This window comes from Bidens hawaiensis, unplaced genomic scaffold, assembly GCF_021521415.1.
Source record: "Bidens hawaiensis isolate Kalapana, Puna unplaced genomic scaffold, B.hawaiensis_p1.1 tig00026820_1, whole genome shotgun sequence".
In the NCBI taxonomy this organism is placed as follows: Eukaryota; Viridiplantae; Streptophyta; class Magnoliopsida; order Asterales; family Asteraceae; genus Bidens; species Bidens hawaiensis.
This window is the reverse complement of record NW_027494312.1, coordinates 94,414-120,102: the sequence shown is the minus strand read 5'-3', so window position 1 is coordinate 120,102 and position 25,689 is coordinate 94,414. Positions and strand designations below refer to the sequence as shown.

The 25,689-nt window shown below is 31.2% G+C and overlaps 1 pseudogene across 1 annotated transcript; it reads left to right on the top strand.

Moving 5' to 3' along the window:
- The first annotated feature begins 12,812 nt into the window (after window positions 1-12,812).
- On the top strand, window positions 12,813-14,537 carry LOC143574030 (peptide methionine sulfoxide reductase-like; annotated as a pseudogene). Its single transcript, XR_013142517.1, has 2 exons — window positions 12,813-13,313; window positions 14,174-14,537. The product of XR_013142517.1 is annotated as a peptide methionine sulfoxide reductase-like (transcript).
- The last annotated feature ends 11,152 nt before the right edge of the window (window positions 14,538-25,689 follow it).

Genomic DNA, 25,689 nt, shown 5'->3' with positions numbered 1-25,689 from the left:
GGGCTTAACCAAAACCAAATGGCCGGTTAACCATCGGTTATGGGTCGGTTGCAGTTAAGTTTGGTTAATTTTCCATTGTATTTTTTTTCCTTTGTTCGTGTTGAAAATCGTTAGGTTATGGCGTTACAAACTCAATTACGAAGTTTCTAAGCTGAAATACGCCGGTTTCAAGCTTGGTTACGGTGTCTCAGGCTATGTTATAAACAGTTGCCACACAAATTTAAATGTTCAAAGTTAGATTTGAAGGTATAAAAGATGAAAATAAAATACTAACATACAAGTTTCCACTTGGGTTCGGATTGGGTTAAAGTGAGTTAACGGTGACACATTAACCACAACCATAACCAAATGGTCGGTTAATCAGCTTCACTTAACCATAAGCGTCAGTTTTGTTCGGTTATGGCTAATTTTGGTTAATTATTTGGGTTAAGGGTTCGGTTTTGCTCGCAGAAGATGAGAGCCTAAGTTAAGTTAGATTGAAAGTACTAAACGTCAAAATAGAGTTAGAAGAATGAATCAAGCAATCGATTATTACAAAATAAAGTAAGTGTATTGTATTAAGGATATTGAAATAACAGTAACAACAAATAAATTAGTGGAAATCCAGTAAGTGTTATTGTAGATTATGATTTCAAAAAACAGTTACAGAGTCAGGTTGTAAATTGCGTGAAATTAAAAAGATAGATTAAGCATCAGCGGAGAAATGAGTTGGTGTTACAGTTCTTTTTTGAGGGAAACAAAATGTGTGGTGATTATAGCGGGAGTATCAAAGTCAAAAGATATTTTTTATTTATTTTGAAATCGACTGGTTGTACTCTTACCTGAGGTTTTCTTTTTTCTTTTTCTCATTTTAAACTATGACTTTCTGTTGTGTTTATGTTTAAGTTAATGTATTTTTTAATTTGAGTTTCATTTTGATCGGACTATGTAGTTTTAATCGGATTCACGCTGACTTTATAGCTTGGCTTGGGAGTTTCTCCACGAATCCATACCCCTTACTGTCACTTGACAATTGTTATGCCATCACAAGAGTATAACTCTCTGGTGTAACACAAGGTTACCCAGGTGGACTCAGGATCCAAACTAACAATCTTTACACAAGATCAAGCTCAAATCATTCATTGTCATAATCCATCAAAAATGACACAAACGAGGATCGGACTTGAGCCTCATATCACTAGAACCCGTGCGGAGTTTTATTGTTTTTAAGAAAATGTATTTAGTTATTTATTCAATATTTATGACCAAACAATTAAAAAAAGTGTAAGAAACGGACTATTGATGTGAATTTGAGTTATTCAGTTATTTGCTTAAAAGCATTTGATTGTACAATTCAATTTCCTTGCATTAAACCTTTTAGTTAGAGGGTTATAAAGAAATTTTTCATAGCTATATATTTGTGTTGTTTAACAAGTTTGTGTATCTTGTTTGAAAATAGTTTTAAATTAACTCAGAGTTAAAGACTCAAATGGTATCGTATAAATTTCACGTCAATAGAACTCACCGAATGAAAAATCTAATATAATCCACCTAATATTAATAGCTCTATGTGTAATCCATCTAGTAACACACATGAGAGTTTCACATTGCTCCTTCTCTGCTATAGCCGGGTTTGGTAAACCTATGCCCATACCCTGATTGTAAAATCGTGTCCCATAGCCGGCCCAATACCCGTCGGGTATTTGTCGGGTAATTACCCGTCGAGTATCGGGTATACCCGTTGGGACTTTCAGATACATTGTTTTTAGTATTAAAATTATTTTATACCTTTTATTCATACAACAATTATTACATATAAATATAATACACTCCATATATATAAGCGTGATAATAAATAAATAATATCATTATAGTCTTTATATATATTTTTATATATATGTTTCACATCCTACGAAATACAAAGAATATTTCGCGTATATGATACGGGTATATAGTTTGGGTAAACGGGTATGTGTATTCGGGTAATCGGGCCGGATATCATATACCCGTACACGCAAAAATTTTTAAATCATAATCCTATACCCTATACCCGGCCCATACCCATCGGGTTTCAGATATACCCGTCCCATTTGTTTCAGGTTCCGGATATACATGTCGGACTCGAGCTTTTTTTTCATCCCTATTCTCTGCCTCCTGGCTCCCGCGATTGTAAATGGACACTCACCTTGTAGAAATGTAGATTGATTACTCCTTGTGTGCCTTTCATACCCATTTCCAAAACTCACCAAAAAACCGCACCACCACCTTCGGTTTCCATTTTATAATGATTACAAAGGTTCCAATGGTAAGTTTACATGTTATCAAAAGTTAAAAATGATTTATAAATATTTATATGTTTGTTAATAAATTTATATTAAAACTCCCACTTGTATAAACAAGATGTTTTAAAACTTCAAATTTGAGGGGGGAAAAATCCCACCCATGAGTCCATGACCATCCTTCACCTGTAGAGTTCTTGCAAACGGGTTGGTGCATTAGCAGTGGCGAAGCTTGGACGGAGGTGTCTAGGGGACGGATGAAAATACACATAAAAAATGCCGTAAACAAAGGGGTCGAGATCAAATTTTCGATTGAAAACAAATAATTTACACTATGTATAAAAAATGTCCAACAAAAACCAGTAAATTTACATTACTACGTGAAAAAACGGAGGGGGTCAGGCCACCCCTGGCCTCAACCATCCTTCGCCACTGTGCATTAGGACATTTGTTTTAAATGTCACCTAAGACCATTGGGCGGTAAGGCTCCACGCTATGGGCGCGGAAGTGGCGGGGGCGAAACCAAAACGAAAATTTTTGGTCTAAAACTTTCAAACTCAAATGTAGTGCCGTCCCCGGAAAAGATAAAAAAAAATTGGCCTCGTGTGAGATAAAATTTAGGCCTCCTTATAATATAAACTTATTAGTTATATATAAAAAAAACCACAACACAAATTTTTAGAGATAGTTTTTGACAAAAGAAAACTTTGTGTATACGCGGCCCTTTGTCGGCCTTTGCTTTTCCCCCTCTAGCTACATTTTACATTTTTTTGACATTGAAGAGGTATTTGTATTTGAGAATGGGAGGCGTGATTTCTACACAAAAACAAAAATATTTAAAGTTTAAGTTATTGATGTTATGTAACCAATATTACATTTTGATTTGGCTTTATAAATCCATTGTCAAGTTTATTCAAAGTTTTAAAAGTCACGTACAAAGTTGTCGGGTCTTCGGAAATTCCATCATTGGAGTTATTTTCAATAATACCTCTTGACAAAAGTTAAATGAAAAAAAAAAGCTGGTCTATTTATATTAATTGGACAGAAGCTGTGTTATGATCTATTAATAATCCATTAAGTTTTAAAATGAGTTATTATTTATAACTTAATTGAGTGTGGTGTCTAGGTCTTCCTTTTTATTAATCAAAATTGAATTTGGGCCTAATATATTTTATATGTTAGAAAAAAATCTTGGGCCCTTTAAGCATTTGGGCATCGTGTCACTGCACAAGCTGCAGGCTGTTCACGAGCCGAGTCGAACCGAGCGAAAACTTGCTCGATGCTTGGCTCGTTTCCAACCGAACCGAACAGCTGAAATTCGAACCGAGTGAAAACCGAAACGAGCCAAAATCGAATCGAGCATTTTTCGATCGAACATCGAGCGATTTCGAGCATTATTTATTTCTTTTTCACTTTAAAATTTTCAATAATAAACAAATTTGAAAACTGTAAATAATATATTATATAAATAAATTAGTAGCTTTTAGAAAAACGTGTAATATATTGTAAATTTTTATTAAAAATAAGTTTGAAGTGAGATATAATGATAATGTAAACAAACTTATAGTATTATAAAAACTTGAATCGAACAAATAAAACAATAAAGTTGACGAAATATGAAAGTTTTAATGGGTAAAAATAACTGTAAGCTTATATTTATGTGTTTTGTCTATATATTTTTATATTTTTTTCATATATAATTATATATAAAATAAATTAAAAATATTCGAGCCGAACCGAACCAAGCAGGCATTTTCTTGTTGCTTGGCTCGTTTACAAATCGAACCGAGCAGAGCGGCTCGTTTTCAATCGAGCGAAAAAACGAGCGATCATTTTCCGAGCAATTTTCGAGCGAGCGAGTTCGAGCGACGAGCGGTTTGGACGGCCCTAAGCTGCACTGCCATAGAACCGGGCCAGCTCAAATGGTAAAAAGTAAAAACCGAAACTGAAACAAAAACGAAAACCGAAAAACCGAAACCGAACGATTTCAACATTCCAAAAAACGAAGTTTTGGTTTTCAATTTGATTTTAGCCGAATTCTATACCGAACCGCACCGCACACCCCTAAGACAACCCACTCCCTCATTTGTTAAGTCACGTAAATGTAAAGCCTAATAAAGGCCCAGTTTCAGATTTTCATTATAAACTGCTAAGCATACTATTCTCCTACAAATTTGGGGCTTAGTCCAATTATCATCCCTCTCACGATATTATATTTGTGAACTAGGGTATAGCCCGTGTTACACACGGGTGAAAAAACATGTCAACAAATATAATAAATTTAAACAACAAATTCAAGCAACACAAAACTTATTCAACTTTCGGACCAAAATGTTAACCATTTACAATGTCTAGATATTAAAAGTTTAAAGTTACAATAAGTTAATGTACACCAAACCACCAAAAACTTCAATAGCTAATCTGTAGCAACATGGGTGTTTGATGCGAAAAAGTCTATTTTAACGAAAAACAAAAATCAAAATTAGACATATTCTCAATTTTGACTCAATCTATGAGTTTGAATATTCAATATTAAACCAAGCTGTGTGTTATCATTTTCCCGATTCTAAACCAATTATGCCCCCATTGTACATTTTTGGTCTTCATGATTCCTCATTTAACTCTGTTTTCCCCTGTTGTTCCTTCATAATTCCTTCCGATGCAAAGCAAAATAGTGGACTACAGGTAAAATAAAAACACACATCATGTAATTTTGCAAAACTTCCAAGAGTGTAATGTACTAATGGCCTTACTAAAATATATGTTAATATTAGCAAGCCCAACATCCTTTATTAACTCTTATCTAGACATTAGTGTGACTTCCCAGTACCTATTCATGATGTTGACGAACCAGACTTTGTTCATTCATACATACCTGGACCAAAATAAAGTTAACACATATGATTTGTACCTATGTCCAGTTCAACATCTTGACACTAACCATAACCACACCAGTTTTGAGTCAATTCTATATGTCAAATACCCCCGAACCTGATAAATGAGAAACTTACATGGCTAAAAATGATCACATCATCTCCTAACTGCATAGTTCTTGTTTTGAACCTGTTACTATCTGAAAAAAAAACTATACAGAAAACAAATAATGGAAGCTTAATTAGTACAACATAATAATTAATAATTAGTAAATGAAACATATAAAATAATGATCAAACATATATGTCTGATAGTACCTCGAGTCTCTGAGCAAGTTCTTTGGTATGCATAATGTTTGCGAGCTATGAGATTGCATACACATGTGTTGCATCGTACTGACTAAATCCACCACACTGATATGCAGAATAAGCGATATGAACCATTAAAAAATAATTATATTATTTAATCTTCATTTTCATTTTACCTTCAAACAGTTCATAACATTACACATGCATTTAACCCAAAAAGATTTAGAAATATGATAGTTTCAACTGCTTTAAAATCTTTAATTTCAACTAAAGTCGTCAAGAAAAATTATGAAAACCCAAAGCCCAAAAAAAACACAGACAGACAGAGAGAGAAAATAAATTACATAATCAGAAGTAAAAGAATTACCAAGGTTCTATTGGGGCGTTAGGCCAAGCAATGCAAGTGAATGTGACTGTGTAATAGGACCTGTAAGTAAAAGAGCATATGCATTACTTGCTGCTTTAATGATTAAAACCACAATTAACAAAAATGATAATATAAAAACTATTTATTATGCCATTTTATACACCAAATTCAACTCTTGAATGATAAGGAGACACCACTATTAAATTGCAAGGCATTATGGTAAATGTGTGTATTCCGAGCCCTATAAGAGCAATAGAACCTAACCCAAATCAACCAAGTTTCAAGTAAATAGGTTTGGATTACCTTATTTCCACTAATAACATGCTTAGACGATTATTGAAGATTTAATCACTTAGATTTAACTTAAATTGGTAGTTTAAAACTTAAAATTGAAAAACGTTTGATAAATAATAAGTTTTGACTGTGTTAATGTTAGAAGTTATGGTCTTATTAAATATTTTATAATTAATTTATAAAACTTCAAATTTAAGTTAAATTTGGAAGTTTTAAAATTTTAAAATGAAAACCGTTGACAAAAATAAACAACGTAATAAATGTTAACACAATCAATTACTTGATCACCGTGTAACTGTAAACATGGTATGCATGTAAATATAGAAAGATAATAAAACATATTAAAACACATATGTTGACTATTGAAAATGGTGATATAGGGTGTATATGGAAAATCATATTTGGAATTGATCATAAAAGGTTATTTTTTAATAAAATTATTAAACCATTATATTGTAAATTATTAATCGTTTGAGAAATATTAAACCATTATTCTAAACCATCGACGATTATGATTTAATCGTTTGAGAAATATAATCAACCGGTTTATTGTAAATTATTAGACTAATAATACTTTAAAGATTATAATTTACAAACATAATTTGTATTCAAATCATAATGTCCAAAAATAAAAATTTGATTATCAATAAAAGTATATTTAGAATGTATAATTATATACTACTCCGTATTATTTAATATTCTTATTTTATATTATATAAAAATAAAAGATTAATTATCAAATTATTTCCTTAAATATAGTTATTTTAGTCAAACCTTTAAATATAGTCAGTAATAATTTGAATTTGAAGTTCAAATTAAAGTCAAAGCGTAAACTAATAATGGAACCAGTTAGGTACATTAATATTTTTAATAAATTATAGAATAAAATATATTTGATAGATGAATATTATAATTTAATATGATAATTTAAATTTAAATTACATATTAAATTTGCCGGGAAAAAAATCAAAAATTGAACGGAAATTGGTCGGTTAATTATTGCACATAGAGATAGTTAATTATTATAATAAGATATTAATATAATTAAACCGATACAATATATTCAAAAAGTAAATTTATAATGTATTATATACAATAAATATTTGATTTCAATATTTAAGGTTAACAAAATCAGTTAATATATTCGAAAATATATTGCTTAATTTAGAATTATTTTATTGTTATATATTGGTTAATGAAATAAGTTCTGAAATCATTAATTCTTTACTTAATTATTGTTATTATTGTCAAATTTAAAATTATTTGTTTGTTTTAAAAAATCACAATTATGATTTAGAAAACTTACCAAACTTAAAATCTTAACAAAATTAAAAGTTTCTGTTTTTTGTTAAAAATAAAAATAAATTGGCCGGAAAAATAAATTTAACGGAAATTAGCCGGAAATCAAACTACAAAGATTTGCAGAACAAATCTATAACAACAGGTTAGCCGAAAAAAATTAAGACCGGACAAAATAAAAAATTCTAAATTTAACAGAAATAGATCAAGAGATTGATCGGATATAAATTACTTAAAATTCAATAAAAAAAACAATACAAAAATGACCGAGAAATTAACTTTAACGGAAATTAGCCGGAATTTAAAATATAAAGAGTTGAAAAACAAAAGTATAAGAATAGGTTAGCCGGAAAAATTTAAAACTTGGACAAAGAAAACAATTAAAAAAAAACTGAAATATATCCAGAAATCGGTCGGATAAAAAGTATTGAAGGATTGTTAAATAACTTCTTAAAATTCAATAAAACCAACAATAAAAAATTTCAGAAAATTATCCAACAAATTTGGTAGGATATAAACGACTTGCCGGAAAGAATCAGTAAACAACTAAACATAAAATATGGGTATAACAGATTTGCAGGAAAGATTGAGAATTTTTTAAATAAACTAATTGTATTTGCAAAATTGGATTGTTAGTTACCTTGAATATAATCATCGGACAATCAATTCCAACGATTTGATGCATCCAATCGGTTCGAATCCGAATGGCGGAATTAGGGCTCGTATTGTTGGTAAATAATGTAGAGGTTGGATGGTGGATCTGAACGATGGATGTAGGATTCGTATATTCATCGGAAAGTTAGACCGAAAATCAATGGTGGAATTGATTGTAGATCTCACCGGCGGAATTAGGGTTCGTATAATCATCGGGAGTTTAGAGAGAGAATCGCTTGTGGAGACCAATAATGTTTGTGAAAAAAAACGGGTTTTGTTTTTTTGGTGAGTTTGGAGATCAGGACACGTGGCACAATATTAGACAATCTGAGAATGGTAACTTGATGACTGGATGCACATATGGACAGCCTAGTTGAAGGCCATATGTCCACATTGTATTGCTTTAATAGTATTTAAAGATGACATTGAAGATAAATGAAAATTTTGATGGATGAATGTTTATATATGATCTTATACTAATTATTACTTTGACAAAGACAAGTCTTTAATATCGTAGCTATACAAATTTGAAACAATAGATAGTAGATACTACGAGGACACCACATATAAATACAATCCCGTAACATTGAAAATAATAGACACTAGGAAACATGATTCTATCCATTTTGCTCATCTAAAAAAATTGTAAAACATTTGACTTTAAATAAATATAAATTATTTTAATAGTAAGAAATTGTGCACTCTTCTTCTTATCTATCTTCTCTTAACAGTATAAAACTAGTAAATTACCAGTGCATTGCACAGGGAAATCGGTTGGTAAAACCCGAAGGTGGTAGCAGAGAGTGAACGCAAATTTGGTGGATATTTGCAAAGTTCGTTATTGGTAAAACCTAACAGTGAGTCGACGTGAATCCGATCAGTACCGGTTACGTTCGTTAAGGTATAAGTAACGTTGGTAAAACCCGGGCTCTGTCGGTCTTGGATGTTAAGGCAGTGGATTCAGACAGTTTTCGTGATGTTTGTTACGGTTCCGGCTGTGTTCATTATGGTACCAAACAAAAACAAAAAATAAAACAAATGTTGAGGTGGACAAATAAGGTGGCGTAGGTTGTTAAAATCGGGTGTTGGTAAAACCTGAGCGTTGTCGGTCGTAATCGTTGAGACGGTGAGTCTACATGAATTTGGTCGGTTTACGTCATGCTCATAAAGGTACCGAAGCTAAAAGAAAATTCGTCCGGTTAGACATTTGCCATGATACCGGAACTAAAGTGAAAAATATATAAAAAATTAAGGCGGGATCACTAAACCCGGGCGTTGTTTAAGCCCAAGAATTATCGGTACCGGGCGTTGAGGTGGTCAAAGTTAGCAAATTCGATGGGTTAAAACAAAAAAAAGCAAGAAAATATATTTGATGTATGGTTGATATAAAGAAAAAAACAAATATTGCGCTGCGTTCCCGAGTCTCATTGAAGGGATGGAAAGGAAAGAAAAAGGTTGGTGTGTTCCCAAGGTTTTTTTTGAAAGGAAAGAAACATAATTTTGTGTTCCTAAGATTCATTAAAGGAAAGGAAAGTAGGGTAAATAAAGAAGAAAAGTAATGGAATCTCTTTCTTTTCAAAATGAAAAGAATTGAAAGGAAAAGAAAGGAAAGAGAGAGGAGAAGAAATGGAAAAGAATATAAAGGAAATGAAAATTTTCCTAAAGGGATGGAAAGGAAAAGAATTGAAAGGAAAGAAAAAGGTTGGTGTGTTTCCAAAGTTTTTTTGAAAGGAAAGAAACATAATTTTGTGTTTCTAAGATTCATTAAAGGAAAATAAAGTAGGGTAAATAAAGAGAAAGCAATTGAATCTCTTTCTTTCTCAAATGAAAAGAATTGAAAGGAAAAGAATATAAAGGAAATGAAAATTTTCCTTTCCTTTCTCTTGTAAAATAAACTCGGGAACAAGAGTTGAACCTGGGTACATAGACAGAAACAACATCAAAGAAACAAACTCTACCACCAAGGATGAATTAACCTTGAGTTTTCATTTCATAAATATTTAATATATCTTAAAATTAAACCATGACATGTTCTTTTGAAGTCACATTTACTATATAAACTAGCAGCGTACCCGTGCTATGCAGCGGGGCACATACGCAACTCAACATTGAACACATAGTCCGTGTCGGTACATACGTCACCTGATGACATTGCACACGTAGCCTAAAATTGGATGCATAACTCGTGCAAAGCCAGTTGCGCGTAATCGAATATTGAACACGTGTAACCGGACGGGAATGAACGTTACTGACATTAAAACATGCTTAACCAATATACATTAATTTAAAATATACAGTAATTTGAAACAAATTATTTTCTTAAACCAACCCGTTTTGGCTCAAACCCGTTCCGACTCGACATCGTTCTGAGTCTTCTGACCTGGCCCCTTTCTACTTGAACCCGAACCACAACCATTTTTCGTATCGACTCATTCCGACCCTATTTTACTTTTACAAATGACCCGAACTTGTCTGACTCGACCTATTACCCGGTTCTAAATGGTAAGCGCATAACATGCTAATTTTTTAAAACTAAAAACTATAGCAATATTAATCCAAATTAAAGAGAATAAAATGCTCGTTTTTATGATCTATTTTTTTTGAAAAAATATTAACGTGTGAAAAAATTATGGCTGTTAAAAAATCGTGGGGTAGTTAGTTTTGAATTAAAGGGCATATGTGTAACTATTATTAAACTTTACAAAAAAGGTAGTGAAATTGAGGGACCAAAGTTGTAAGTATAATATTTATGTGTTGTATATAAAACAATGAGTTTGGTACATCTTAAAATTTAAGAGGTCCCTAACTCATGCTTTATATATATATATATAGTATAGATAAATAAATAATTGAAAGAAAGAAAAAACAATTATGTAAAACACAACACCCTACCGCGTATTCATTGCTTATTCTCCAAGAAATTGAGAATGGAGATCAAAATTCAAAGGCGTCCCACAAAGATATATTGGATAAGCCGATCCCTATCACCATCTCATCTACACGTATTACCCTTTTTCTTCACCCATTCTCCATGGCTCATATATTATTCTTTATTCTACTCAGATATATTTGGATCTTATATCACACCTAAACTTTTATAAATAAACACACGTTTTTTTTAATTATTCGTAAGTGCTCTAATTTAAATGTATTCCAAAATTTTTAAGCTAAATAATAATAAAACACACAAGAACAAAAATGTGACAAATAAGTTGAGTTTCATCCATAACGTAATAAATTACATTACCCTTCATAAATATTTCTTTATCTACCCTTCTTTGTTAAATAACACAAACTTCTATAGAGGGTTTTCATCTAATCTAAAAACTCATGTTGTAAAAACTAGAACGAACCGGTTGTTTAGATGGAGTGGGTCAAGGAAAAAAATCAGATGTTTGAACGGGTGATCATATAAGACAAAGAAGACAATATTTCGGGAACCCATTGAACCGGTCAATTTTTACAAATTTGTTTGTAGTTTAGATATTTATAAGATGTTTTTTTGGTTTTGTTTTTCACTCATCACTCGTTTCATTAGACTAAAAACATTCACATTTCATTTCCTATACCCATCTTTAAAATTAGAAGTCGTGTATTTATTTTCTTATCATCTTCTCTATTTCCATTGCTAGATCACAAATTTAAAGATTATACAGAAAGATTCATTATTCACACGTCTAAAATTTAAAAATGTATGAAAAATAAACCTAAATAGGGGAATGATGTTTTGAGAACTTGATTAGTTGTAAGAACTTTAAAAATTCAATATGAACCACACAATCAATTAAATAGGTGTTGAATATGTGGCTGAGAATAAATTTGATTAAAAAATCAATCAATAGAGAATAAAGTCTTTTGATAATTACACAAGTTTAAATATTAGTTACACATGTGTAATAAATCGATTCGGTGTGTAAAAAAATACTATAATTTTTTTACTTAGTTACACTTTTGTATTACATATATGTAAAAAAAATTCAAAAAAAAAATTGTAACGTTGAGTTCTTTCGAGTTTTTAAAACTCAAAATGGTTCTAAAAAAATCAATCATATATATATATATATATATTTATATATAACTAGTTTTTATCCCCTGTATTACGGGGGTTGTTTTATATTATTTGTTTTTAATATTTATTTATTTTTTGAATTTTTATTTTTTTTATCGTACCTTATGGTTTGATGATAAATTGTTCACAAATAAATGAGATGTTATAACCCGGTTTAAAAGGTATACGGGTTTGATGAGACCCAAGACCCGTTTATTTTTTATTATAAAATTGATTTTTTAATTATAAATAATATATATCTTTTTTTAAATAAATCAGAAATTAATTTTAGTATATCCCTACTTTATAGGATTTTTATATCAAATATTTGGTGAGATTAGTTTTTAATTTAATGAGATGTTATAACCCGTTTAAGAAATATCTGGACTTGATGAGACCCATACCCGTGAATTCGGGTCAAATGCATGAGAAACCTTCATTTAAAAATCAAACAAATCTGGTTACTCCTAGAAAAGGGTGAGCGACCATATCAAGACACATAGGATTTTTGGGTTTTCGTTTATATACATTATAGATTATAGATATAATAAATAAAAAATAGAAATTATTTTTTAAGCAAATAAAAATATTTTTGTTTGTATGTTAGACCCATTATTTTGAGTAATAAATAAAAATAATAATAAAAATCTAAAAAGGGTTAATGGGAGTTGTAGTTTTTGTATTGGACACTACTACTACATTTGTGAGAAACTTCTCTTCAGTTCCTCCTCAAGATAACCTTTAAAACCCACCCACGTCACCCTACAAAACATGTTCCTCCTCAAACCCACCACCATCACAACCACCGCCGCCGTACCACTCCTCACCATCACCTCCCTCCTCCACCACCACAAGCCCTCCACGTCATCCTTCCCAATTACCCACACCAAACCCTTAACACTCCACCCCTAAAATCATGAACTGGTTAAACAAGCTCGGGTTCAGTACACGCACACCCACCAACGGCTCCATAGACCAGTCGTCATCAGTTCGGGGCGGGCTGTTTCTGGGGCGTGGAGCTGGCCTTCCAGGTGTTACCAAAACGGAAGTCGGAAGGGTTTCTGGATAACCCCACTTATAATGATATCTGTTCCGGGACTACTAACCACTCGGAGGTTGTTCGGGTCCAGTATGACCCCAAAGAGTGCAGTTATGAGAGCTTGCTCGATTGTTTCTGGGAGAGGCATGATCCCACTACTCTTAATCGTCAGGTTAGTAATTGGAGATTTGGATTTAATTGTTCATGAGTTTTAGGGGTTTTTCGCTATACGTGACCAATTTGGTTTTCGGATTCTCACAATTTACATCTGGTCGATGTTAGATTGCTCATAATTGATTATTGGATACATTTATAGATTCAGTTGTTGATGAATTGTAGCGTGATCAGTGCAAATAAGCCGAGCCCAAGCTCGTTTTGACTTATGATAGCTCGAGCTCGGCTCGTTTATTAATTATTAATTAATTTGTATACGTTTTTAGTTATATTTATATATTTTAAGAAATACTTTATACAAGTCTAGGCTTGGCTCGGGCTCATGTAGTACCTTAAAAGAGCCAAAGCTCGGCTATAGCTCGATTGTTTAGTGTAAATATAGTACATGGAAGGCCAAAAGAAGCAAAAAAAAAGAACTTTAAATTACACAAGCCTCGACGAGCCTAAACGAGCTTCCCATACAAGGCTGTCTCGGTAACTAGACAAGCTTTATTTATGGGCCCGAGCTCGAAAAATTAGGCTCGTTTTGAGCCTTTTATCAATCCTATCTTATCTCGAGTAGCTTGCGAGCGGCTTGGCTCTTTTGCACCCTTATTGGGTTCCCACAATTTCATCCTATCGATGTTAGATCCGTCAAATTGATTGCGGTCTTTAGAAATTGAACCCTAATTGGATCGATTTCTAGATTTAGTTGTCGATAATTGTAAGTGTTTTTTCACTTTGAATCATCACAATTACATCCAATCGATGTTTGATTGTTCATAATCGATGCAAGTTGTTAGAAATTGAACACTAATCGGGAAATTTTCTAGTGGATTTTCTCATTAAGGTCTAAATCCTGATTGTTTATATGATTAGGGGAATGATGTCGGAACTCAATATCGATCGGGGATATACTTCTACACACCAGAGCAAGAGAAAGCAGCACGAGAATCAATGGAGAAGCACCAGCAGAAACTGAACCGGAAAATTGTGACGGAGATCTTGCCGGCGAAGAAATTTTACCGGGCGGAAGAGTACCACCAGCAGTATCTTGCAAAGGGAGGTCGGTTTGGGTTCAGGCAATCTACTGAGAAAGGTTGCAATGACCCTATTCGTTGCTATGGCTAATTAATAATCGCGATGTTTTGGTAAATAATCTAGTTTATTTAAAGTTTATAATCGTTTTGTGATTATAATGTGCAACGGTTGTTTATAGTTGAATGATTTGGCGGGTGTTTTTGAATAAAAGTTATGATACCGGTTTATGTTTGACCGTGTCGTATATCGACTAGATAGCGTTTTACTAGACGTGTGATTGACGATAATAACCTTTGGGGCAAGATCATCTGGACAACTCATGAAACGCCTATTCGTTGAGAAAGGTTGCAGTTCGGGTTCAAGCAATTTGTTGAGAAAGGTTGCAACGTACCTATTCGTTGTTATGGTTAATTAATAATCATGTGGTTTTGGCATAGTTTATTATTAAGATTATAGTCTTTTGTGATTATAATGTATAATGGTTGTTTATAGTTTGAATGATTTGGCTGGTGTCGTTAGATAAGTTATGGTACTGGTTTTTGTATCGGTGTACAATGACCGGTCTTTACAACAGTTTTGAGACTGGTTATGGTATACCGAATAGATAGTGTTTTACTAGACGAGTGATTCATCCATAGGAAGGGAGTGAGCGACCTAAACACGAAAACTTTTTCTTAAAAAAGGTTTTCTGAAATTATCAATGCAAATGGTGGACATACAGAAAGTGAAAAATGAAGATAAAATCCGAAGATTCTTGAGTGGAGAGAGTAAGACGGGTGAGGTTGTAAGTTGTGTGGGGTTTATGTATTTGTAAGATCTTAACATAAATAACAAAAACAAGAAACATGTTTTAGTGATATAGAGGTATGGTATGGATGTATGTTTTCATAACACAGAATATATATATTTATATATAGGGGATGGTTAGTGATATTAGAGCAAGAAATGCGAGAAGTGAATCTCATCCGCCGATTACACGAATCAACAAGATGGTACTTTTGTAAATATGTTGATGATAAGATCAGATGCTTTTTGCTTTAAAGGGCAAAAATGTCAAAATTGCGTAGGGATATTAAGTAACGCCAGGATCGCACCATTCCTTTGGCGAAATTCGTTTCTACTTATGAAATTGCCTTACTAAATTGACGACTTTAACTAGAAGGATTCTGTTTGCTTGTATAACAGAAGCAACCGACCGTCGTTGCTAGTGATCAGATTGTTGTGAAGCATAATTGGGGTTTTTTTTATTTGCTACAGTGACCGAACCCTACTCAAGGAATCAAGGTATGTTGGATAATTTGTGTTGTTTGTTTGAATTAAACTAACGTATTTGACACATTCCGATTTTTTAGTTGTTGTTCATCAGAATGTTGCCCTACACCAATTGTTTGTTTTTTTTGTTTCAATCGAGAGTTAAAGTTTCAAAATATATGGTTTCAGAACCCCGAAAATAGCAATTTTCCAAAGATTTAGTACATCTAATTGTGTTGTGTAATATATGTTGTGGATGTTGTGTAGGGAATATTTGATGTTACTGTATCTGTAGCATATCATGTTTATGTTCTGTTTCAAAGTTTATGTATTTCATTGTATTATGTAGTTAGTATTAATTTATGGTTACACCAAGCGTATAAATCTTGTTATATTGTGTAGTTATTGACAGTTGAGAATTAGGCATTGATGTACTTATTTGAACCTGTATATAGCAAATCATGTGGTGTAAGACTACTAATGTAGACAGTGTTGTTTAGTTACTAATATTTCTTGTGTATGAATATGCTACTACTGTATCTTTAGGATGTCATGATTTAGTTTATTAATAAGTGTATGCATCTACTTAATTTGTGAAGTCAATACTAACAAAATCCAGGGATGACAAATAGTTGTGTAGGGTAGGAGGTATAGTTAGTAATACTGCAAAAAGGTAGTCAAATTTGTGTGAATGGGACCCTTGATAGGTTGGATGGGTACATTGGTGTAGCCTATCTAGGTTTCGATGTTTCTAATTCTTCATACTGGTAGTATAATGTATATATAAGTTGTTGGGACCATGTAAATTTTATTTTTTAGTGTGTGGTTCATTGGCTTTTTGTGGGGGGTATGCCCATGGTATAGTATAGGGGCCAGGGGTATAATACGAAGTGTTTCAAGTTGTATGTCGGTGTGCGTAATTATGTTACTGGAATTTTTGAGGGGTTACTATGCATAAAGGTATAGGAAATGTTATAAAGTGTGTAAGTTGTTTTTGGTATAAAGTTATGGCACCATTTCATATTTTTGTAGGATAACTAGTGTTGGTCCACTTCAGGTGTTGGTACTTAATATCTTATTATATGCAACAATACAATCACAAAATTGGTCACGAACCTCTTGAATTCCCTAAAAAGTGTGTTGCTTTTTTATTATATTGTACCTATTATTAAGGTAATTCATGTATGGTAGGTGCAAGAGTACTTTGAGGGGGTTTGTTGGACATCCGAAGGGTGATGCATTGGATGCGTTAGCACTGAAATGGAGGAAGTCAAAAGGTGCAACACAAGATAACTATGCATAGTATGGGCTTTTTAGGCAGTATATGTTTTTTGAATGCGGTTAGTTGTGTATGCCTTCAAAAGAGTTCATTAACATTTTCGGTTTGTTCATTGCCTTCAAAATTATATTTTACATGTTAGGATTTGTTTTTTTTCCTGTTTTGAATCTTTGTGTTATGAGCACTTTTAATATTTATGAATTTGTGTATGGGATAAATATTAATTTTAATGTTTGTGTGTGGTGTATGACTACTTTTAATTTGGTTTATTGTTTATAAATAAGTATTATTTGAATCTTTGTTACATGTGTAGGTGTAAATACATACCTATACACATACATACGTACCTACACAAATATATACATGTGTACATATGTACGTACCTACAAACATGCGTAAGTACTTACATACATACAACCATTCATACGTACATACCTTCATATGTTACTACATACATACGAACCATGTGGATGTATACACGCATGTACGTACGTGCATACCCACAAATGTACCTGCATACAAGCATTCGGACATATGTACGTACATATGTATATACAAAAATGCATACGTGATTACATACACAAGAAACTACCTGCGAGCCAACATGCGTACATACAAATACACGTACATGCTTACATATATATGTACCAACATACAAACACATGCACCTACATAAGTACATGCATACCAACATACAAACATATGCGGTCGTTACCTTTTTACAAGAGTGTTATAATGAAATCATTATGTTTGCTTTTTTTCCTTTGAAATCTAAAAATTTAATTTGATCTTTAAATACAAAATAAAAAAAATGTATCACCTTCTGTAATAATTAAGTAACTGGAATTCAATAGAGATCAAAATGAAAGTTAATAGAATTCTCATTTATATTAAATGACTATATTTGAAATACAAAAACAGAGCAAAAGAATTTCCTAATTGTTATCCTCAAATAGAGAGAGAAAACATCATAATATAATCAACCGATTGGGGTGTGGGGGGGGGGGGGGGGAATGAAAGTTTATAAAAGTGAAATTGATATAAACGAATTGACTAAACAAAATCGATATAGTTTTAAGGCAGAATCAAAGTTTAAAACAACCATCGTCTAATATTAGTATCGAATTAGCCATTTTTTAATCAATATTAATACTCCACTGAATATTATTTGCGATGGTAATGCTTGGGATTGTGAAAATGGGTTGATGACGATGTTGAAGTACAACCTTTTCATTTCATTATAATTAATAAAAACAAATAATAAGATTTGAAACCTTCTTACAATTATTAGTTACCAAAGATAAGATTGGGATAAATTACAATCATACCCTTATAAATAAATTAAAAATAAAATAGTTAATTGGTTGTAATGACTTCTCGCACTTCGCGCGCTAAATCACTTCTGAAATAAACCTAATCCTATATATATATACTAGTTTTTATCCCCCGTATTACGGGGGTTCTTTTATATTGTTTGTTCTAATATTTATTTATTTTTTTAATTTATATATTTTTTATCGTATGAAAGTTAATAATATACTTTTGGTTTGATGATAAATTGTTTCACAAATAAATGAGATGTTATAATCCGGTTTAAAAGCTATATGGGTTTGATGAGACCCAAAACCCGTTTATTTTTTTTACTATGAAATTGGTTTTTTAATTATAAATAATATTTATGAAAGTTAAAAATATACTTATTGTTTAATGAGACCCAAGACCTGTTTATCTTTTTTACTATCAAATTGGTTTTTTAATTTAAATAATATATATATATATATATATATCTTTTAAAATAAATAAGATATTATTTTTTATTATATCCTATTTTATAGGATTTTTACATAAATAATTTGGTGAGAATAATTTTTAATTTAATGAGATGTTATAACCTGTTTAAGGAGTATCTGGGTTTGGTAAGACCCATACCCGTGAATTCGGGTCAAATGCATGAGAAGCCTCCATTTAAAAATCAAGCAAATCCGGTGACTCTAAAAAAAGGGGGAGTGACCACATCGCGACACATAGGATTTTTATGTCTTCGTTTATATATATATATATATATATATATATATATATATATATATATATATATATATATATATATATATATGAATGCATAACCAGAGAAAGGTTCATGTATATTTTAATCTTAACATGAGAACGTAGGAAATAATACTAATTTATAAAAAAATGAGAACGTAAGAAACAAAACCAACTACAATACCAATCTACATAAACAATGATTTATAGTAACAAAGAAAAAAAACCTAAAAATTACAATAAAAGAATCAAAATCAAAAACAAAATAATAATAGCAAAGCCATCAAATACTTATAACAACAAAAGAAAAAAATCTAACAATAACAAAAAAATATAAATTAGCAAATACTTATAACGTCTCATAATTGAAAATTAGCAAATACGAACAAAAAATAACAGTAAACACATATATAAATAAACCTAATGATAACAACAAATTGGTTCTCACTGTTTTCATGTTAAAAATAAAATGTATTTGATCATGTTTGTGCATAACCATATAAAGCACGTATATGCTTAAATGATTTTATATTATAAGATAGTGGGGTAGGCGGTTATGTAACCCACCTTTTGTATAACAAAAAAAACAAAAGGTAGAAGTGAATTATACCGATTTAAGCATGACATTTTTTTGTTTCTAATTTGACTCATCACAATTGTTGAGAAAAGAATAAAGATTTGTAGTTTTATAATTAAAGTGTATTTATAACGCTACCATTTGTTTCATTCTAGTAAATAACATACTTGTTAGTTATTTTTAGGGATGACTGACTTAACACGTTGGAAAAACCATTGCTTAAGGTTGTTATATATAGGGGGCGTGGAAAAGATTTTAAGTGTAAAATTAATATACATGAGATTGAGAAGCTTAAGGTTGTAGTTGGGCCTGGGACAAAGGTGGGTTTTTAGACAAATTAGTGGGTCGGAAATGGGCTCATATGTGATACGTAACAAGTTTGCTGAATTGTTCGCTATTGCCAAGAATAAAAAAGCCACGGTGGGTGTTATAGTAGAACTATATCGATAATTCAATGGGCTTGGTCAAGGAAAGAAACCCACGTACGGTGATCGAATTGTTGTTAAAGAAACCCTGCGACAAAGCCTGCCACGACGTAAACGTGTGCGCGCGACAAACATGGATAATCGTAGCCACTGACTAAAGCAAACATCACATTCATGAATCACCAAATAGTTTAATTGTAATATCTATATAGGGTAATTAAAACACAACATAATTATAGGATTTCCAAATTCTATGACTCAGAATAGTTTAACTTATAAACATAAAATCCTCCAAAATATATGATCCGACATGCAACGCTTGGTATCTACGATTCTTCTTACTTGTTTTAACGACTTGAAAAACATACTTTAATACGTCAACATAATGTTGGTGAGTTTACATGTTTAAATGACACAATATAAATTTATTGTTTTCAAAAGTTAAAACGTTTAATTACGTTTAAAAGAACTTAAAACATCATGTAAAGATACAATATGTAATGCATGGTTCTTTTAAACTTGAAAGGAGTACGAATTAATATATAGCACATGAGCCTATAATCAAACCTGAATATGTTGTTACTTGCCTAACTATGATCCCAACGGTATAAGATTATATTATATGCACCCATAATTATCACCTTGGTTAATGCGACTAACCATGAGCAAGGGGGCAATCCCGATAGTAACACTCACATATTTCTTGGCTAAACACATTGGCAATATCTATAAAATGCATTAATATGAAGATTCAAGGGTCTTAGTTACTTCATGATCAGTGACGGATCCATGACTTTTTATCAGTGAGGGTCAAAAATACACTAGGCTAGAACATGTCAAGTTAGTACGAATGATAGAGTAGCGAGTGAGATTTTTTTAACTAATAATATGAATAAGAACTAATTAAATTTGTAATTAAATTTTTTCTTCAAACTAAATAAAATAAAAACATACCGACCGATATGCCATGGTTTATTAAGATAAAAATTATTAATGAAAAATAATAGCTAAAATTTAATTGGGATTCATTTTCCCATATGAAATCTTTTTTATTAAGATAAAAACTATTGGTTTTTCTCTCTTGAAGTTTTCTTCTTCTCTCGTTCATCACCATTTATATTTAACTCAATTTGATATTTTGATTTCCTATTTTTATATATTTTTCTTCCACCAATAAAGGGGCACACTAAACATATACAAAGGGGCATTTTATAATTTATTTACAATTTTATCAACATAAATGAAATTTCTACACTATTAATCTATACTTGAGTGGGGGTCTTTACCAACCCACCCTCTCACGTACATATAAATCCGCCACTGTTCACGATTATATAAAGATCATTTATTACGTATTAAAAGATTATCTTTCTCCCCTCTAAAAAATATAAACACTGTAAAAGGGGTCATGAAACTTATCCTGGCAGTATCCGACCTACGTGTGTCCTATGACAAGTACGAGACATTTTAGGATCGGTTTCAATATATTAATTAATCCAGCTTATGCTATGTGTTCATTCAACATTCTAGGCTTACGTGTGGCACCACTCGTTTGTTTTAAGTTTATGCACTTGTTTTATAGATATACTAGGCTAAATGCCCGTGTGATACACGGGTAAAAATAAATACAAAAAAATAAAAATATAATATAATACATTAAATTTGATATTATACTTTTATTAAGGAAATATGTCAAGACAAAATAAATCATAATTAAAGTCACTAATAAGAAGATTTGTCAAGGTTGTATAATAATTCTATGTTTAAGTTTTACCTTTGTTATTAAAAATTCAATTTTATCTTACTTGAAGGTGAACATGGAATTAAGTGCATTAAGAAAAACAAAAATAACAATGATAAGAGCTATATTAAAAAATAGTGCTTTCTAATCAAAACTACAACAAATACATTAACATATATTAGTGTTTAAACCATACTATGAACATTCAACATAATAAAGTCAAAATTCGTTTCAACAGAAAACATCAAACCATAAAACCAAACTTGTATTGACAATTAGCAAAATAAACTTTTCTTTTCCACATTCATTTTAAACATCTGTTGTACTGATTTCGTTAAATGAAGAACTTTTGAAACCAACAAAGATTCATTGTAGTCGTATCGAAAGTTGCATTCATGAATGTCCTATAACACGCTTGCTTTCATGAATTTTCTCAATTTTGGGAAATTAAATTTGAATGGAGTAACACTGCTGAGGATTGTTGTACATGGGTTGTTTCCATAACCAGATGACACGAACCTTGACCGTATAATCACGCCAAGACTAATCCAGATCCTTTAGGTAGGTGATGTTACCAAGTGCAGGTAAGTCGTATAGAAATATAGATGTTTATTAATAAATGTTTAAAAATGTATTAACTATGTTGAAACATAAAAAAGAAAACAAAATATGTAGAGAGAATAATAATACTTGGGTTCCTTGAGTTGAGTGGTATTTGGCAGTGAAAAGGGGGTTTGTAGGTTTGTAGAAATGTGTTGGAGAATGAGTAGTATTTATGATATTGAAAAGTAGAGTAAAAATGCATTTTAAGTATGCATCAAAAAAGCATGAAGTTGCATCTCTACTGGTAAACGTGAAAATGTTAGAAAAAGTGACAAGTCCCAATAAAAGATGTAAGGTCAAATCCCCTCATATAAGTTAAAACCTCATTGATTGTAACAAAAGAGAAAATAAGATTTTAAAAGAATAAATTGAAGTTATTTGAAGGATGATTGCATATATGAAGAATGTGTGAAGTTTTTAGGGTAGCTATTTTTTTACTTATTTGGTGTAAAGTCTAGAAATCGTTTGAATAGTAGATATGTACATGTCAACATAAATAGTTGAGCAAAAAGTAAAATTTATAGAAGTTGGAAACCTCAAATACTTATCTCATTTGAGGTTTTAGATGTATGGTCAATTCAAATTTATGTAAAGACAAATGAGATTAATGTTAATGTTGAATTTCAAATATGTTTTAAAAAGTAACTATAAGAAAGAATGCAATATTTATATAATATTTTTAATACAAAACCTTTTATAAATCTAGAAATCCTTTTTTATTGAATAACAGATAGTTTTTCAAACAACCGAGTTTCCGATTCGGTTTCGGTATTTCATGTACCGAAAACTGGAAAACTGGACCAAACCTTTAAAAACCGAAAAGACCAGTTTTTGTTATTGAGTTTATATTTTTTAAATTTAATAAAAGACTGAAAAAAATTAAAACCGAATCAAACTGGTGAAATTGAAAACCGTACGGTTTTAGTAACCCAAAAACCAAACTTTGTATAACATATGATAGTTAAGTGTCATTTAAGTACCTGTGGTTTGACCAACTACGCAACTTTAGTATCTATTCTTTATTTTTTGCAAATTGCTACCTCAGTTTAAAAAACTTGCATTTTTAGTACTTTTTTTTAACCCCATCTATTTTTCCGTTAAGTCAGGGATAATTTGGTAACTTCGTTATTTTCTTTGTTTTTTTATTTTCTTTTAAACGCTTATATCTTGTAAACCCTAAATCCTCAAATCATAACATTAAAATCCAAATCTTAATTCCCCAAATGTTGTAAAAATTCAAACCCTATGATGATATGGAGAAAGAGTCTGGGATTTAGTATTTGAATTTTGATGTTATGATTTGGGAATTTAGGGTATACAAGATATACATGTTTAAAAGAAAAGAAAAAAAAACAAAGAAAATAACGAAATTATCAAATTATCCATGGTTAACGGAAAAAATAGAAGGGGTTAGAAAAAATGTACTAAAAATGCAAGTTTTTTGAAACTGAGGTAGCCATTTGCAAAAAATAAAGAATAAGTACTAAAGTTGCGTAGTTGGCCAAATCACATGTACTAAAATGGCACTTATCTCAACATATAAAGATAATTACTTGAGCAAGGAATGGTTTTAGTAACCCAAAAACCAAACTTTGTATAAACATATAAAGATAATTATTTGAGCAAGGGAACCAACGATCAACATCCCAAGCATGAGGAGAAGCCATATGAGCATAAAAATACTGAACATTGTGTTACCGGTCAACTCGAAACGTCTCGGGATCAAAGCTAGAGTTCATGGAATTAAAATATTTAAAAATATAAATCCTTTTTTATTGAATAAAAGATAGTTTATGGTTTTTCTAACAACCGAGTTTCCGGTTCAGTTTCAGTATTTCATGTACCGAAAACTGAACCAAACCTTTAAAAATGAAAAAACCAGTTTTTGTTATTAAGTTTATGTTTTTTAAATTTAATAAAAGATTGAAAAATTTTGAAACTGAACCAAACTCGTTGTGAAAATCAAAAACCGAACGGTTTTAGTAACCCTAAAACCAGACATTGTATAAGGATATAAAGATAATTACTTGAGCAAGGGAACCAACGTTCAACATTCCAAGCAAGAGGAGAAGCCATGTGCGCATAAAACATTATGTTACAGGTCAACTCGAAACGTCTCAGAATCAAAGCTAGAATTCCTGAAATCAAAATATTAAAAAATATAAATCCCTTTTTTTTATTGAATAACAAGTAGTTTTTTAAACAACCGAGTTTCCGGTTCGGTATTTCTTGTACCGAAAACTGATCCAAACCTTTAAAAACGTTAAAAACCAGTTTTTGTTATTGAGTTTTTGTTTTATAATTACAAATTCAAATTAGGGCAGTAGGGTTTTTTTTTTTCATAATATGTGGAGATCAAGAATGAAACTTTTAAAAAACTAAACACACATATTAAGAATAAATTTATGACTAAACTAACGATTGACTCTTAACAATTAATGTTTTTCAGCAAAAATTAAGAAATATTATTTGGTAATTGAAGGCATACCCAATCTAGCAATGACTCCATATCTTTAGCAAAATCAAGCATATACCAATCCAATAGTTTTGGAACCGCGACCATTTTGTTTGAAGTTGAGATCGCGATTGCAACTTGTAAATAGTCTTTCTTAGCGACTTCAAGTTCGCTTTCGACCTGAGATCCCGTGCAGATTCTCACCTTTAAGTTTTTGGTCATGGGTATGAATCAGTTTTGTTATTTGCTTTTAAGTGTAATAAAATTTACTGAATAATAAAAAGTAACCAACTTTGGTCTAAATTTTATTTTAGGCCAGAAAACCATCAATATTTTTGTAGATAGAAATGGCACACTATACTTGGTTATTTTTTTTTTTGCAATTAACCATAAACGATCAAAACTTTAATCATAAATGTTTATGTATCAACAATGTGGTTATAATAAACATTAACTATAAACTTACAGCAGGGGAGCCTAAATATGAAATGTTCGATGGTGATGGCTTTTACATAATGGCCTCCAACGTAACACCACTCAGTTAGGGTTTGACCGATTCATCAGATGAGCATCGCATTTGGTTGTTTGTGAAACCTACAAAAAAGTGAAAGAAAAGAAAGTCATAACATAATAATCAAAGTAATGATACTAATTAATTTCAACAAAATTTAACAAATTAACCAGATATGATGTTTGACAATATACTCATACCATAAAATTAGGTGTTCGTCAAGTTAGGATTTGACCAATTCATCGAATGAGCATTCAGTTTTGGTTGTTTGTCTAACCTATAAAAAAGTTCAACAAAAGAAAGTCATAACAGAATCAAAGTAATGATGCTAATTCATTTCAAAAATAGTTAACAAATAAAGCAGATTTAAAGTTTGAAGAAAGAATCGTACCTTGAAATCAGGGGAACGTTCGTCAAGTAAATGAATCATAGGTTATTCGAGAAGCCAAGGTTAATTGATGGAGAGAAA